This window comes from Myotis yumanensis, unplaced genomic scaffold, assembly GCF_028538775.1.
Source record: "Myotis yumanensis isolate MYYU_CA2020_CCGP unplaced genomic scaffold, mMyoYum1.0.hap1 SCAF_5, whole genome shotgun sequence".
Classification (NCBI taxonomy): Eukaryota; Metazoa; Chordata; class Mammalia; order Chiroptera; family Vespertilionidae; genus Myotis; species Myotis yumanensis.
The window spans coordinates 100326960-100343961 of record NW_027223756.1 but is presented as its reverse complement, the minus strand read 5'-3'; the positions used below and the strand labels follow the sequence as shown (position 1 = coordinate 100343961).

The 17002-nt window shown below is 41.6% G+C and overlaps 1 protein-coding gene across 4 annotated transcripts in view; it reads right to left on the bottom strand.

The window, feature by feature from the left end:
- The window catches only part of ZNF496 (zinc finger protein 496), a 63327-nt gene that overhangs the window by 19873 nt on the left and 26452 nt on the right, over positions 1-17002 (bottom strand). The gene's annotated exons all lie outside the window — the stretch shown is intronic.

The following is a 17002-nucleotide window of genomic DNA, read 5'->3' as shown; positions in this document are numbered from 1 at the left end:
CAAAATTATACCTATTTTTTTGTCAGATCGACAAAAAATGTGTTCCATGAGATGAGAAAGGCTAAAAATTGTGGCTCTAGATGAGCGGTTCTCAACCTTCCTAATACTGAGACCCTTTTTTTTAAAAAATATATTTTATTGATTTTTTACAGAGAGGAAGGGAGAGAGATAGAGAGTTAGAAACATCTATGAGAGAGAAACATCGATCAGCTGCCTCCTGCACACCTCCCACTGGGGATGTGCCCGCAACCCAGGTACATGCCCTTGACCGGAATTGAACCTGGGACCTTTCAGTCCGCAGGCCGACGCTCTATCCACTGAGCCAAACCGGTTTCGGCTACCGAGACCCTTTAATATAGTTCCTCATGTTGTGGTGACCCCCAATTTCATTGTTACAAATTGAACATAATTAAAGCATGGTGATTAATCACAAAAACAATATGTAATTATATATGTGTTTTCCGATGGTCTTAGGCGACCCCTGTGAAAGGGTCGTTCGACCCCTAAAGGGGTCGCGACCCACAGGTTGAGAACCGCTGCTCTAGATGATCACCAGTTACCCGGATGGTTGCTCTGTGGCTAGGATCAGGTGTGTGTCAGGGGAACAGGCTGGGAAAGGACAGTTTTCAACAAATATCCTTTGGACTCTTCCTCCCCTACGTACACAGTTGTTTTCACATTAACCCAGAGACAGCAGAGAGTAGAACAATGAGCATAAAGGGCCCAGAGCCCTTCAACTAGATTTACTAAGTTAACATCTTGCCTATCTGTCACATTTCCCCTGTCTCTCATATATGATGGGTGGGCATGTTCCCTCATCCCCTGGGTCACTGGGCACTTAAGGCATCACGATACGTTACCCCGATAAGTGCCTGCATGAATCTTCTAAGAAAAAGGTTATTCTTCCACATCAGCACAATTTCTATGGCACTGTGACTCTGCACCCAGAGGATATGTGGCAATGCCTGGAGATACTGTCACTACAGAGATGGGTACTACAGACATCACAGGGATGGAGGCCAGGGACGCTGCTCAACACCCCACAGTGTCAGCTCCACGTGACAAAGAACTGTCAACCAAAATGTCAATAAAGCCATGGTCTAGAAACTGCTCTATAACATCAGAAAAATTTAACATGGGTTCAATAATAACATTTGGTATCTTTTGAACTATGGAATAGTATTACTTTATCAAGGTAAAGAATTATGAAGACTTCCAAAGGTGACCATGACAAGAAGTCAAGATTGGAAATTGCTGGGTCAAAGCTTTCTAATGGGCCCTAGAAATCTTGTTAAACGTGTCTTTAAATGTTAATCATCAGGTATACAAGTGAAATTCAACAGTCTTATGTTTACACTAGAGGCCTGGTGCACGAATTTGTGCACAAGTGGGGTCCCTTGGCCTGGCTGGCAATCGGGGGCGATTGGGGCCGCCGGCCGGGGAGGGGCTGCAGGAGGGCTCCAGGGTATGTCTGGCCCGTCTCATCCAGTCCCGATCAGCTGGACCCCAGCAGCAAGCTAACCTACCGGTTTAAGTGTCTGCCCCCTGGTCGTCAGCGCGCGTCATAGCAACTGGTAGAACAGTCGGATGAATGGTCGGACACTTAGATTACGCTTTTATTATATAGGATGACAATAGTCATGGGCTTACAAACACTTGTTTTGTTTTGCCCAAGCCCATCAGGAAAAAGATGAGATTAAGTGTAATATTCCCATGGGTCCCTGGAGAAATTTCTGGACAATTGGGGAGAAAGTAACAGAAGAACACCCTGTGACTCATTAATTCCATTTCCAGGACATTTTCCTAAAGAAATCATGAGGATGAATGCAAAAGTGTGTGCAAAAGAATGTAGAAGATAATGTTTGGTAGAATCAAGGTTTTTTCTTTATGCCTTTTTCTGGTGTCTGAAGATTTATCCTAAGCATGGAACATTTAAGTTTCATTAAATTTTGAAACAAAATACCCATGCACCCACCTCTAAGATACAAACAATGTAGACAGGCTGCAGTCTTTGCTTCAGGTTTTCCTTGAAAGGTGTGGTGTGTAGGTCAGACTGCACTGGGTTGAACTCTGAGCTTTTCCTGCCCCCAGTGCCACCTGCAGACCTCCCCAGAGGGAGGTTACCATGTGGGTTTGGTGTAAATATTAGTGCATGCCTTTTAAACTCTAACTGCATCTCAATATAACTTGAAATGATGTCACAGCACTGTTTTGTATGGTTTTAAATGTTGAACCTGACTCACATTCCCATTCTGTTTAAGACTTATTCATGTGCATACATGTTGGTCTAGTTCAGTGGTTGGCAAACCGTAGCTCGAGAGCCACATGCGGCTCTTTGGCCCCTTGAGTGTGGCTCTTCCACAAAATATCACATGCGGGTGCGCACGTACAGTGCGAAGTTGACTTAAAACTTTAAGTAAAGTTTATTAAGTTAATTTTAGGGAACGTTGTGGAGTGAAAGAAGATGTACTGTCGAGGATTGAGAAAGGTATGTTGAGATGGTTTGGACATATAGAGAGGATGAACGAAAGGAGATAGATGAAACAAGTATACAAGACGAGTGTGGATGGGAGAGTTGGAAGGGGTCGACCTCAGAGAACGTACCTCAATCAGATTGAGGATGTTTTTAGCAAAGGCCAGCTTAGGAGCACCCTAATTAAGTTATTAACAATGTACCTACCTATATAGTTTAAGTTTAAAAAATTTGGCTCTCAAAAGAAATTTCAATCGTTGTGCTGTTGATATTTGGCTCTGTTGACTAATGAGTTTGCCGACCACTGGTCTAGTTCATTGACTTAAACTAATGTGTAGAGTTTCAGAGTGCAGTGATTTCACCCATTCTTTTATCAATGTTTAGGTTTTTCCCAGGACAGATGCTCCTCAGCCAAGATGCGGTTGCATCCTGATAATCTCATTGTAAATTGAAAATATCCTAAGTCGAAAATGTGTGTAATATCACACTGTGATCACTTGGCTGACAGGGCCTGCGCTCACTGCCCTTCCCAGCACCATGAGAGGGCATCCTTCTGCATTCGGCCAGCCCATGAAAACACCTAATTTCAAAATCTGAAACACCACTTTTATTATATGTCTATCACTCTCCTACCATAGTAAAGTTGAGCCATTCTAAGTTGGGACCGGCTATACTTTGCTATTACAAGCAACAGTTCAGCGAACTCTCTTTTCTGTCTCCCAACCCATGTGTAAGTGTTTCTAAGTAGGAGAGTTACTAGACCATGGGGAAACACGTCTTCACTGAAGTGACACACCGCCACATGGTTACTCAAGGGGAGGCAACCAGCCAGTACTGGGGCTGTCAAAGGTCTATGGTTCTGGCTCCTTGGTGGAAATGAACTTTTATATTAAAAATTCTAAATGTGTTATAATTACTTAACAGTGGTATAACTAACAGTGGTAACATTAGTGGTATAGAACAAACTTCAACAAAATGTTTAACAAATTGGTATAGTGAGCCTGGCTGGCATTACTCAGTGGTTGAGTGTCAACTTATGAACCAGGAGGTCATGGTTCGATTCCCGGTCAGGGCACATGCTGGGGTTGTGGGCTTGATCCTCAGTATGGGGCATGCAGGAGGCAGCTCATCAATGATTCTCTCTCATCATTGATGTTTCTATCTCTCCCTTCTTATCTGAAATCAATAAAATATATTATAATAAAAAACCGCCATAAAAACAGACCATTTACGGTAGCATAAAAAAAACCATGGAGTTCTTTTTTGTTGCTGTTTAAATATATTTTTATTTAAACGCCCTCTACTGGGGATTGAACCCGCAACCTGGGCATGTGCTCTTGACCAGAACTGAACTGGGGACCCTTTAGTCCATAGGCCAACGGTCTATCTACTAAGCAAAAACAGGCCAGGGCAAAAACCATGGAATTCTTAAGGAAAATGTGTACAAAATATGTGTCCCACTTGAACAAAAAGAAATGAAGGATTTAACAAGATGTCAATTTGGCCCACAACACCCTATAGGTTCAGTGCAATCCCAAGCAAAAACTTCAGGAAGATTCTAAAATTTATATAGATGTGCAAAGCACTTAGAAGCAGCCAAAAGAATTTTGAAAACTGCAGGACGCACAGTACCCAATTGCAAAACTTACTATATCACTAACGTTACAGTAATAATGACATAAAGGATCAAAACAAAGCTCAACTGAGGTTGAGCCCAAATGTTCAGACATATGTGGACAACTGATTTTTGACAAGGGTGCCAAGGAATTCAACAGGGGAAAGGAAAATCTTTTCAGTGAGTGGAGATAAACAATTAAATATCAAGGGGGAAGAGCAACGATCTGAAACCAAAATTATTATATCCAGCAAGGGTATCATTCAAAATAGATGGTGAAACAAAGAGCTTCCCAGACAAAAAAAGGCTGAATTTATCACCACCAAAACAGCACTACAAGCAATGCTAGAGAGACTGCTGTAATGACAAGAAATAGAGAGAGAAATGTAGGCATAAAGAATTAAAATAGCAATAAATAAGTACCTAACAATAATAATCTAAACTGTAAATGGAATAAATGCTGCAATCAAAAGACATAGGGTAGCTGAATAGATTAAAAAACATGACCCAACTATATGATCTCTATATAAGAGACCCACCTCAGAACAAGTCTCACACAGGATGAGAGTGAAGGGATGGAAAAAAATTTTCCATACAAATAGAAATGAAAAAAAAAAAGCTGGGGTAGCAATACCCATAATATCTGACAAAATAGACTTCAAAATAAGGCCATCACAAGAGAAACAAAAGTCACTACATAATACTAAAGGGATTGATCCAGCAAGAGGATATAACTCTGGTAAACATATATACACCCAATATAGGAGCACTTAAATATATGAAAAAAAAACTTCTAGAGGACTTTAAAGGAGAGATTGACAGCAATATAGCCATAGTAGGGGATTTTAACACACCACTGATTTCACTGGATAAATCTTTCAGACAAAAAATTAACAAGGAAACAGTGACACTAAAGGACACAGTGGATAACATGGATTTAACTGTCATTTATAGAACATTTCACCCCAAAGATGCTGAATATACATTCTTCTCAAGTGCACATGGGTCATTCACAAATATAGAACACATTTTAGGACACAAAACGAGTCTCTATAAGTTCAAGAAGACTGAAATCATACCAAACATTTTTTTCAGAACACAGTGGAATGAAATGAGAAATCAATTACACCCCAAAACATTAAAACACATGGAGGCTTAATAGCATGATATTAAACAACTAGAGGCCCAGTGCACAAAATCCGTGCACTGGGGGGTTGGGGGGCAGTCCCTCAGCCCATCCTGCGCCCTCTTGCAGTCCGGGACCCCTTGGGAGATGTCCAACTGCCTAAACTGGCAGGCGGCCAGGGAGGAGCCCGAATCGGGGCCGGGCGCCGCTCGCACTCATCCTGGCCTGCTGTTCCTGCTGCCACGGCGTCGGGAGAGGCTCCTGACCTTGTGGCAGCTGCGCTTGCCAGCCACAAGCCCGGCTTCTGGCTGAGTGGCACCCCCGCTGTGGGAGTGCACTGACCACCAGGGGTCAGCTCCTGCATTGAGCGTCTACCCCCTGGTGGTCAGTGCGCATCATAGCGACTGGTTGTTCCGCCGTAACACTCGCTTATTAGGCTTTTATTATATAGGCTAGAGGCCCGGTGCACGAATTCGTGCACCAATGGGGTCCCTTGGCCTGGCCTGCGCCATCAGGCTGAAACCTGCTCTCTGACATCCCCCAAGGGGTCCTGGATTACGAGAGAGTGCAGACCAGGCTGAGGGACTCCACTGGTGCATGACTGGGGCTGGGGAGGGACGCGAGAGGTTTGCCAGCCGGCGAGGGGCAGTGGGAGGGCACCAGGGCATGTCCGGCCTGTCTCATTCAGTCCTGATGGGCCAGGCCCTGGAAGCAAGCTAACCTACCAGTCGAGCGTCTCACCCTGGTGGTCAGTGCACATGACAGCGAGTGGTTGAGCAGCCGTAGAATATCATTAGCATATTATGCTTTGATTGGTTGAACAGCCCACTGGTTGACCGGACACTTAGCATATTAGGCTTTTATTATATAGGATGAAACAGATACCAATGAGATCAGGAAAAAAATAAAAAACTTCCTGGAAACAATGAAAATGAACATACAACAACACAACATCTCTAGGATTCAGCAAAAGCAGTCCTGAGAGGGAAGTTCATAGAACTACAGGCCTACCTCAAAAAACAAGAAAAATTAATAATAAACTATTTAACCCTACAACTTAAAAAATTAGAAAGGGAACAACAAGTAAAGCCCAGAGTAAGTAGAAGGAAGGAAATAATAAAGATTAGAGCAGAAATAAATGACATAGAGACTAAAAAACAATACAAAAAATCAATGGAAGCAAGAGCAGGTTCTTTGAAAGGATAAACAATATTGATAAACAGCCAGATCATCAAGAAACAAAGAGAGAGGACCCAAATAAATAAAATCAGAAAGGAAAACAGTGAACAACTGACACCACAGAAATACAAAGGATTGTAAGAAAATACTATGGACAATTACATGTGTACAAGCTGGACAATGTGGATGAAATAGACAAATTCCTAGAAAAATATAATCTCCTGAAACTGAATCAGGAAGAATTAGAAAACCTGAATAGGCTAATAACAACTGATGAAATAGAAGCAGTAATAAAAAAATTCCTAGCAAAGAAAATCCCTGGTCCAGATGGCTTCACGGGGAAGTTTTACCAAACAGTCAAAGAAGAACTAACACCTATCCTCCCAAACTATTCCAAAAAATCCAAGAGGAAGGAACACTTCCAAGTTCTTTTTATGAGGCGAGCATGATCCTAATTCCAAAACCAGATAATGACACTACAAAGAAAGAGAATTACAGGCTAATATCCCTGATGAACGTAGATGCTAATATCCTCAATAAAATATTAGCAAGTCTGATCCAGCAATATATTAAAAAGATCATACACCAAAACCAAATGGGATTTATTCCAGGGATGCAAGGCTGGTACAATTTCCACAAATAATAAACCTGATACATCATATAAACAAACTGAAAGACAAAAATCACATGATCATATCAATAGACGCAGAAAAAGCATCCAAAAAAATACAACACCCACTTTTGATAAAAACTCTCAGCAAAGTGGGAATAGAGGAAGCATATCTCAACATAATAAAGGACAAATATGACAAGCCTACAATAAACATCATACTCAATGGCAAAACCTAGAACCATTCCCTAAAAACAGGAACAAGACAGGGATGTCCACTTTCACCACTCTTATTCAACATAGTACTAAAAGTCTTAGCCACAGTGATCAGACAAGAAGAAGAAATAAAAGGCAACCAAGTTGGAAAGGAAGAATTATTTGCAGATGATGTGATATTATACATAGAAAACCCTAAAGGCTCCACAAAAACCCCTCTCTAGATTTAATAAATGAATTTGGCAATGTACCAGGATACAAAATCAACACCCAAAAATTGATGTTTTTTTAATACACCAAAAATGAATTCTTAGAAAGAGAAACTAAACAAACAATCCCATTTACCACTGCAGCAAAAAAAATTGAGATTCTTAGGGATGAACTTAACCAAGGAGGTGAAAGACTTGTACTCGGAAAACTACAGGACGTTGGAAAAATAGATAGAGGAAGATATAAAAAGTTGAAGAATATACCGTGTTCATGGGTTGGTAGAAGTAACATCATTAAAATGTCCATACTTCCAAAGGCAATCTACAGATTCAATGCAATTCCTATTATAATACCAACAGCATATTTCACAGATCTACAACAAATACTCCAAAAATTTATATAGAACCAAAATAGGCCCCGAATAGCCACAGCAATCTTGAGAAACACGAACGAAATGGAAAGAATCACAATACCAGATATGAAGTTATACTACAAAGTCAGCATAATCATAACAGCCTAGTACTGGCACAAGAACAGGCACATAGATCAATGGAACAGAACAGCGACTCCAGAAATCGACCCAAGCCATTATGCTCAATTAATATTTGACAAAGGAGGCAAGAACATACCATGAAGTCAAGACAGTCTCTTCAATAAATGTGTTCGGAAAATTGGACAGATACATGCAAAAAATGAAACTAGACCAGCAACTTACACCATACACAATAATAAACTCAAAATGGATAAAACACTTAAATGTGAGTTGTGAAACCATAAAAATCCTAGAAGAAACCAAAGGCAGCAAAATCTCAGACATTCCTTGTAAGAATATGGTTACAGATACATCTCTTAGGGCAAAGGTAACTAAGGAGAAAATAAACAAATGGGACTATATCAACATAAGAAGCTTCTGCACAGCAAAAGAACCCATCAACAAAATAAAAAGGGAGCCCAGTATATGGGAGAACATATTTGGCAATGATACATCTGATAAAAGGTTAATATCCAAAATATATAAGGAACTCATACAACAACCCAATCAAAAAATGTGGCAAAGGACCTAAATCAGTAATGGCGAACCTTTTGAGCTCGGCATGCCAGCATTTTGAAAAAATGTTCTTTTTTACTGCTGCATAGTATTCCATGGTATAAATGTACCACAGCTTTTTTATCCACTCATCTACTAATGGGCACTTGGGCTGTTTCCAGATCTGAGCTATGTTCTCCCATATACTGGGCTCCCTTTTTATTTTGTTGATGGGTTCTTTTGCTGTGCAGAAGCTTCTTATGTTGATATAGTCCCATAACTTAACTCTGGTGCCGTGTCACATCTAGAATTTTTTTTATATTTGCAACCATAGTAAAACAAAGACTTATATTTTTGATATTTATTTTATATTTTTAAATGCCATTTAACAAAGAAAAATCAACCAAAAAAATGAGTTCGCATGTCACCTCTGACACACGTGTCACCTCTGACACACGTGTCATAGGTTTGCCATCACTGACCTAAATAGACACTTTTCGAAAGAGGACATACAGAAGGCCAAGAGACATATAAAAAATGCTCAAAGTCACTGATCATCAGAGAGATGCAAATTAAAATGACAATGAGGTATCATCTCACACCTGTCAGAATGTCTATAATCAACAAATCAACAAACAACAAGTGCTGGCGAGGATGCGGTGAAAAGGGAACCCTAGTGCACTGCTGGTGGGAATGCAGACTGGTGCAGCCATTATGGAAAACAGTATGGAGTTTCCTCAAAAAATTAAATATGCAACTGCCTTTTGACCCCGGGATCCCACTTCTAGGAATATATCCTAAGGAACCCAAAACACCAATCAGAAAGAATGTATGCACCCCTATGTTCATAGCAACACAATTTACAATAGCTAAGATCTGGAAACAGCCCAAGTGCCCATTAGTACATGAGTGGATAAAAAAGCTGTGGTACATTTATACCATGGAATACTATGCAGCAGTAAAAAAGAACAATCTCTGCAGGGGGTGGAGGGTGGGCAAGAAAAGGAAAACCAAAGAACTTATATACTTTTATGCATAGCCCATGGACATGGGCCATAGGGTGGTGAAGACCTGGAAGGGTGGGTAGGGCCTGGGAGGAGGGGGGAGAAGGCGGAGGGAATGGAAGATATTTGTAATACTATCAACAATAAAATATATATTTTAAAAAATTAAATTAAATTAAAAAAAAAGAAGGATCTCTTACCCTTTGAGACAGCATGGAGGGCCTGGAGAGTATTATGCTAAGTGAAATAAGCCAGTCAGAGAAAGGTAAGTATCACATGATCTCACTCATATGTGGAATCTAATGAACAAAATAAACTGACAAACAAAATAGATCCAGATAAGTAGAATCATGGAACAGAATGAGGAATCTCAGAGGGATGTTGCGAGAGGGTAGGTGGAGGGGAAGAGATCAACCAAAGAACCTGTATGCATATATGTGTAACTCATGGATACAGACAATAGGGTGGGGAAGGCCTGGGATGGGGGCAGGGGTGGGTTAGAAGTGGCCAATGAGGGGGAAGGAAAAGGGACACAAGTAATACTTTCAACAATAAAGAATTTTTTAAAAACAAAAAGAATAATAAAGCTATAGAGAGACAGAAAAAAAATCTATAGATTATACTCAAATTTTATAAATGTCATATTAAAAATTACCTAGGAACCCTGCCCTGGTGCTCAGCGCTGTTAGGAGCCCTATGTGGCACACTACTTCGATGCCACCCCTGGAAGGACATGACTCAGTCCAGCATTCCCACCAAAACATGTGACTTGAACCTCAATAGGAATTAAATCTTACTAAGGTCTAGTCTTCACTCTTTAGAATTATGATGCCATGACAAACATGGACAACCCAAGGAGGAAACACTGGAGCCAGGATAAAGAAATGAGAAGCACAACCCTGGTGTATGTTATTTAAATGTTAAATTTCCAGAATGTGACACACACACTAGTAAGTCCCTACTTAACATTGACGATAGGTTCCTGGAAACTGTGACTTTAAGCAAAACGATGTATAAGGAAACCAATTTGATCAGGGGCATTGGCATAAACTAGACCAAGTTCCTATGGAATATTTCTGGTCACAAAAAAATCACCAAATTTCTAAATGAAGACCCAAAATACTTCTCATATCAAACACTGAAATAAATGTGAGCTATACAGATATTTAAGAAAGATTAATAAGAATAATTAAGAACATGACTTTCCCACATGCTGACTCAGGGTCACGGTGGCCAGAGTGGAGTCTCTCCGGCAGGTTGGCCCTGGCAGGACCCACTGACACTGGACAGGATGGCCTTCTAGTTCTTCCATCACAGGGTACTTACACCACCCACACTCAAACTACAATGAGGTAGACACACCAATTGCCCTCATGCACATCTTTGGGACAAGGAAGGAAAATGGAGTCCCCAGAGAAAAACCATGCAGATGTGGGGAGAACGGGTCAACTTCATATGGAAATCGATTCTCCCTCCACATCAACGTTATAATGGCTGATGTGGCTCAGTGGTTGAGCATTAACCTATATGACCCAGGAGGTTAAGGTTTGATTCCCAGTCAGGGCACATGCCTGGGGTTGTGGGCTCAATCCCCACTGTGGGGCGTGCAGGAGGCAGCCCATCAATGATTCTCTCTCATCATTGACCTTTCTCTCTCTTTCTCTCTCTCCCCCTAACTCTGAAATCAATAAAAATACATTTTTTAAAAAAAGAAAAATAAAAGGTACTGAATGATATAACTTTATTCGAGAACCTGCTGTATTGTTAGGTAAGCAACCATCCTAGCTTTTAGAAAATATGCTCTCATATGAATAGAGAGACACAAAGTCTATAAAAATTCAGGAAAAAATGTATGCAGAGGCAAGAGGTGAAACAGACAGGGAAGGGGAGAAAATGAATATACAGAAATTAAAGTGAAGGGCATTTGGAAATCTCTGTCCTATTCTTATAATCTCCCCAAGTTTGAAATTAATTCCAAAAAAAAAAGTTAAAATAAATAAATAGTATATTTCAAAAATAAAAAAACAGTGAATAAAGAAAACAATGAAATACAGGAAAGAATACACATTCTGCCTCAGTTGGTCTGGGGTGCAGCCTGAAAAGCTACATTTGAAGAGGACCCCAATTGGCTTTGCTGCTAGAAAGAGGCAAGCCTTGCCCTAACCGGTTTGGCTCAGTGGATGGAGCGTCCGCCTGCGGAATGAAAGGTCCCAGGTTCGATTATAGTCAAGGGCATGTACCTTGGTTGTAGGCACATCCCCGGTGGAGGGTGTGCAGGAGGCAGCTGATCGATGTTTCTCTCTCATCGATGTTTCTAACTCTCTATCCCTCTCCCTTCCTCTCTGTAAAAAAATCAATATATATATATATATATATATATATATATATATATATATATTTTTTTTTTTTTTTTTTTTTTAAAAGAAAGAGGCAAGCCTGGGGGAAGCCTGTCCCCCGGGGACAAGTCCCTCAGAATGGAAGCCAGGGGCTTATAGAAAATAATTTGATGTTGGTCTCAAAGGGGATCAAATATGCTACCCCAAAATGAGCAAGCTTGGACAAAGATTGTTTTGAGCTGAAGTGAACAGAGAAACAAAGTCTGAATTTCCCTTTATGCACGAATACCATTTCCCCTCCTCCCAGGAAGGGCACAATGCTCTGGATTAGCAGACAGAAGTTTAGATTTTTATCAGTCCAAGGCAGCATAACAAACTACTAAATAAACCTTATCTTCCATAAGTGTCCACGTATATTTACCTGCCCACAACTTACTGCCCCTTGAAGCTCAAATTCCTTTTCCTTTGTCTTGTCATTTCTCCATGAAAATGGTATATAAGCTCTGACTGCTGTCTCGAGATTTTCATTTCATTTCTGTCAGGCACCCCATAGGCATATGAAATCAGTCTTTTTTCTCCTGTGAATCTCTCTTGTCAGTTTGCAGGGCCCCGGCCACTGAACCTAAGAAAGTAGAGAAAAAGAGTTTTTTCCCTCCCTGACAGTCCCTTAATGAGGAAAAGATGCTAACTGCCACCATCGATGAAATATGAAAGGAACCTGGTTGCTGGGACAGCACTGGGAGGTGTCTGGCTCTGCAGTTCCAAGAAAAAATTGGCAGCATATATTATCAAAAGAAATGTGGGTCTTGTTTCCCTTTGACCCTTGGTGGTGTCTGCGAAAACAGTGGGCAAGGATGTTCACAAACTATGGAAGCAAACCGGAGTGCCAGCACAGGTGAATGACCAATGGCCTCCAGTTGCCACCCGGACAATGCTGACACAGCCACTTAGTAGGACACCCAGGGAGCTTTTGTGTCATATGGGGAAAAGCTTACATTTGGAGAGGAGCATAAAAACATGGCACAATGATCTACAGAGTGACCACAGCAAAACACAAATCCAGAAGAAAGTGCATCAAAACATTTCTTCTGAGGTAATTGGGGACATGTAACATACTTTCACTTTCTAAATCATGCTGTATAAAAAAGTGGAGTGGATAAGGGCTGGGGAGGGATGTGAGCCCTTATATCTTTGAGGCTTAATAGCATGATATTTCTAAATCATGCCAATTTTTCAAAATGGGAGAATGGATGGGGGAAATTCTGCTGCCTTCTCAGAGATGGGGCAGATGTACTTTTCCCTGGTTCCTTCCACTAAGGACAGCTCAAACCCTGACAGCCTAGGGGCCTGGGGTCGCGAGGAACCGCATGGTGTTGAGGACCCTGGTTTTCCTTATGCCTCAAATATCAAACTTGAAGCTGAAGGAGCTGGCAATCCAGAAATGCCAGCAGGCACAGATAAAAATAAAACCCAACAGAACCTATTCACTCAGCCACAGAACCAGGAAAGGGCAGCAGAGTCAGACAGACAATAACTGCTCTACTTCCACCAAGCACCGCACAACAAACTGGGAAGCCCAGGCTTCCCCCAAACCAGGCTGCAGTGAGGGGTCTCAGGAGGACCAATGGGGAGCCAGGACTTTTGTCCCTGTAGGCCAATGGCAGCCCCCTGCCACACACACACACACACCCCATCGGTGAGCTCCCACCTCCACTCAGAAGTCCCCTTCAGAGACAATGAAGTCCACAGAGGAATCTCAGACTGGAGGGGAAAAAAACCAACAGATGTGAGCTGTTAAGAACCATCTGAAAGAGAAGAGAAGCCTTGATAAAAATGCTTCAATGAACAATTACAAACATACTAAAAACAAATAAAAATCCTCGGCAAAGACATAGTCTCAGCAAAGAAAACAGAAGATAACAAGAATAACAAAATGGAACTGCAGGAATTGAAACCACAACACAGGCATACCTGGGCTTACTGTGCTGCATGGACACTCCATTCTGTGCAGGATGGAGGCTGATGGCACCCCAACAAGCAGTCTACCGGCACAGATTTCCAACAGCATTTGCTCACTTTGTGTTTCTGTGTTACATTTTGGTAATTCTTGCAATAATTTAAATATTTTTATTACTATGTTTGTTATGGTAATCTGTGGTAAGTGATCTTTGATGTCACTACCGTAACTGCTTAGGGCATCACGGACTGCATCTACTAGTATATAAGAGGGTACACTAATCAATAAAGGTTGAGTGTTCTGACTACTCCACCAAGGGGCTGTCCCCCATCTCTCTCCCTCTCCCCAGGTCTCCCTGTTCCCTTCGACACAATAATGAAATTAATCCTATGAATAACCATACAATGGACTCTAAGTGAAAGAAGAGTCACATTTCTCACCTTAAATCTAAATCTAGAAATAATTAAACTTAGTAAGGAAGGCATGTAGAAAGTCAAGATAAGACTTACATCTTCCCAATAACAACATGAAAATTAGAGCTAAACTATAGAACCATCATTCAGAACCACGTGAAATAGAGCTGAATGGAAGTTCTACAACTAAGGATTTAAAGAAACCACATCAAGACTGGTAGGAGAAGTGGGAACAGAACGGGCTGGTTCCACACCTATGTGTGGGGGATAAAAATTGGAAGGGATATCCCAGCTACAAAGGCCACCCCTCAGGAGAAGGGGTCCCAGCCCCACACCAGACCCAGACCAGGGTTCTAGTGTCAGGAAGAGAAATCCTCATAACTTCTGGCTGTAAAAACCAGCGGTGATTGAGGCTGAGGGAGACTGGGCTGCTGGAGTCCCAACCAGTTCCTCTTAAAGGGCCCATGCACAGACTTACACAGGCTCACTCCCACTGAGCTCCAGCTCTGAGGCAGCAGCTTGAAAGCACCAGAAACAGACAGGGAGGAACTGAATTGTCAGGCATCAGAGAGTGAGCAGGAGAGGCAGCTTTCTCCCAAACAGAAGTGCTGGCAGAAGCCACTGTTCCTTTTATAAGACCCCACTCCCCACAGAGCCCACAGGCTAGTGTGCACCATATCTGAGACTCTATCAACTTGGCTCACCCTGGAGAGTCCCTGAGGCCCCACCTTACCCAACTTGTGGGTCCACTCAAGCTGTTTCCAGTGGCTTTTCCATACTAAGGGCCTATCTTGGCTCGTGCTCCAGACTTTTGTAAAATCTCTCAAACAAGTAGCATCTGGCTTCAGTGTGACCCATACCTCTCGCTAAGTGGCCCCATGCCTGGCACTAGCAGCAGCTATACTTAGATCACAGCTTGGCCTCTGAGCACCTCCAAACCCAGCACAAGTAGCAGCCATTTGCAGATAGCTTTGTAGCTCATGCTGGGTGGCTCCAGGCAAAACACGGGCAGAAGCTGACCTTGGCCTGCACCTCCTGGGAGGCCCCAGAGCCAGCACACATGGTAGGCAGCTTCAGAACATATCAAAGCACCACGTAACCACCTCCACAACCAATACACTAAAGGGGCAGACTCCGTCGGCACCAGAGCCCCTGTGAAATAAGTCCTGCTCTGTGAGATGGTCCCATGTACAGCTAATCCTTCAAGAAAGAAGCCAGACCAAAAAAAAAAAAGAAAAACTAGCCAAGATAAGCTGATCTCTAGGCCTCTTGCACCAAACAGACAAGTTATGGATGCAAAGGAAAAGTTCTTGAGGTAAATTAAAAGTGATACTCCAATAAACACACAAATGGTAAGAAAGTGAAACCCTTATTGTTGATATGGAAAGTTTTAGTGGTCTGGATAAAATCCCAACCAGCCACAATATTCCCTTAAGCCCAAGCCTAATAATAGAATAAGACCATAACTTTCTTTAATTCTATGCAGGCTGAGAGAATGAGGCAGCTGCAGAAGAAAAGTTGGAAACTAGAAAAGATTGGTTCATAATGCCCTAGCTGGTTTGGCTCAGTGGATAGAGCGTTGGCCTGTGGACTGAAGGGTCCCGGGTTCGATTCCAGTCAAGGGCACATGTCCAGGTTGCGGGCTCGATCCCCAGTAGGGGGTGTGCAGGAGGCAGCTGATCAATGATTCTCTCTCATCATTGATGTTTCTATCTCTCTCTCCCCTCTCCCTTCTTCTGTGAAATCAATACAATTATATACATACATATATATATATGATTGGTTCATAAGATTTAAGGGAAGAAACTGTCTCCATGCCATAAAAGTGCAAGGTGAGGCAGCAAATGCTGATGTAGAAGCTGCAGCAAGTTATCCAGAAGACCTAGCTAAGATATTTAATGAAGGTGGCTCAACTAAATGTAGACAAAACAGACTTACATTGAAAGATGTCATTCATACAGGATTTTCATAGCTAGAAAGGAGAAATCAGTGCCTGGCTTCAGGCTGACTCTCTTGTTAGGTGCTAATGCAACTTGTGACTTTAAGTTGAAGCCGTACTCATTTACATTCTGAAAATACTAGGGGCCTATCTTGGACCCCACGGTACAATGGACGACCCCACCTTGGAGAGTCCCTGAGACCCCACAAATAAAGAATTATGCTAATCTACTCTGGTTGTGCTCTATAAATGGAACAACAAGTCTAGCTGACATTCACATCTGTTTACAACATGGTTTACTGAATATTTTAAGCCCACTGTTCAGACCTACTGTGCAGAAAAAATTCTTTTTAAAATGTTACTGCTCACTGACAGTACATCTGGTCACACAAGAGCTCTGTCCGATAAAAATGTACAATGAGACTGTGTTGTTTACATGCCTGCTAATACAGCATCCATTTTGCAGCCCATGAATCAAGGAGTAATTTCAACTTTCAAAACTTAAGAAACAAATTCCATAAGTCTATAGGTATCATAAATGGTGATTCCTCTGATGAATCTAAGAAAAGTAAATGAAAACCTTCAGGAAAGAATTCACCATTCTAGACATCATTAAAAACTCATACAAATAAGTTAACATAAAAAGGCAACAACAATCCAATTACAAAATAGGCAGAGGATCTGAGTAGACATTTCTTTAAAGAGGACATACAGCTGGCCAATAGACACATAAAAGATGCTCAACATCACTAATCATCAGGGAAATGCAAATTAAAACCACAGTGAGTTTTCATCTCATACCTTTCTGAAAAGATATCATCAATAAATCAATCAAATGCTGGTAGGATGTAGAGCAAGCATGTCAAACTCGTGGCTCGCAAGCGGTCCACAATGAAT